The following is a 1,750-nucleotide window of genomic DNA, read 5'->3' as shown; positions in this document are numbered from 1 at the left end:
AACAATGAACCACCTTATTCTGACAGTCGAATGCAGTTCACTGTATTTGATGCTTGATATGATTTGAAGAGAAGGAGCGACTTAAAATTATTATGATAGCAGAAGTATGGTATTCCAATTTACTGTTAGAATTCTAGACAACAATGGAAATCAACCTTAACAATGGCAGTCATTAACAGGTCATTTTTAAAGCCACTGCACTGGGGTAAGTACTTTACCTGCATCATGGAATAGAATCCTCATAAAACCGCTACAAAGTAGGTGTCATTAGCTCCGTTTTACAGACGTGGAAATGGAGGTTTAGGAAGTTTAATTCACTTGCCTAAGATACTAAGTGAAGGAGTTAGGGTTCAAAGCCAATTATGGCTGCCCATGTACTTTATCATAATTCCAAAGTCAGCTTGCGAAAACACAAAAGGGAAAAGCCTGAGCAACATTAATTTTTAAAACATCACATATCCAAAAAAAACAAAAGAAGATTATTTATACTAAGGATTCTTGTTAGGTATTGTGCAGTGAAAGTGTTCTTTAACCAATTAAGTTTAAGAAGTTCCGAGCTGGAGAAAGAAATCACATTCTTTTCTGTAAGACTTCTTGTAGCCTTTCATATGAATCACACATCTGTGAGACTTTATGGAGGGTGCAACATTTTTCAACGTGTCTGACTATAAAACATTGTTTTTTTTGAGAAGCATCTCACAAGACTAGTTCTCTGTGGAATAGACATTGTGAGATACAGAAAGGAGGAAAGACATCAGAGTCTTTGGTATTTATACTGAATGAGGGCATTCCACATCAATTTCAGAAATCAAGAAGAAAATATAGTCCTAGGGATTGTCTCTAGAGGCAATTGGAGATTAGAATAAAAACTGAATAATCTGTATTTTTAACGGACCTCTTCTGAATTTACTCTTCTTTCTGAACACTGAAATACAAAGACTCATGAGTCAGGTGCTGTCTTTAGGGATATCAAAATCTAACTTAATAGTTTGCAATTAAAGCAGTCATGACATAACTGAGTCACCCAAGAAGCTCTTCCAAGTTCTGCATTCTGTTTTGAATGAAATACCAAACTCTTTGCATACATTTAACTCGTTTCATTCTATGGTAACTTCATGAAGTAGGCACTCACACTCTCTTTTTCACAGACAAGGAAACTGAGTAAGAATGAGATTGATTTGTCCAAAATTTTACAACTCTAATGTGAAGACTCCAGAATTCAAACTCAGATCTAGAACCTTGCATTTGAGCATAAAGCCAGAAGAATGCAAACACTTACCGACATGGGACTCCCTGGTAGTAGGTGAAACATGAAGATAATTGGTTGCAATTCAAATATTCTGACTCAGTATAAATGGGGATGTTGAGGACAAGACATTTTTACAAATCATCCAAGAAGTTTTTAACATTTATTTATTTTTTCTGGAGAGACAGAGAGAGACAGAGCATGATCAGGGGAGGTGCAGAGAGAGGGAGATGCAGAATCGGAAGCAGGCTCCAGGCTCTGAGCTGTCAGCACAGAGCCTGATGTGGGGCTCGAACTTCATGAATCCATGAGATCATGACCTGAGCCCAAGTTGGTTGCCCAACCGACTGAGCCACCCAGGTGCCCCTCCGAGGAGATTTTAAATACTGATGACTCATAGACAACAGATTGAGAAATAGTATACCTGTCCATACTGTATCCCATAAGTAAAAAAAAAAAAAAAAAAATCATAATTTAATTCTGTAACCTATAATTTAACTTCTA

This window comes from Prionailurus viverrinus, chromosome B1, assembly GCF_022837055.1.
Source record: "Prionailurus viverrinus isolate Anna chromosome B1, UM_Priviv_1.0, whole genome shotgun sequence".
Classification (NCBI taxonomy): domain Eukaryota; kingdom Metazoa; phylum Chordata; class Mammalia; order Carnivora; family Felidae; genus Prionailurus; species Prionailurus viverrinus.
This window is presented reverse-complemented; position numbering follows the sequence as displayed.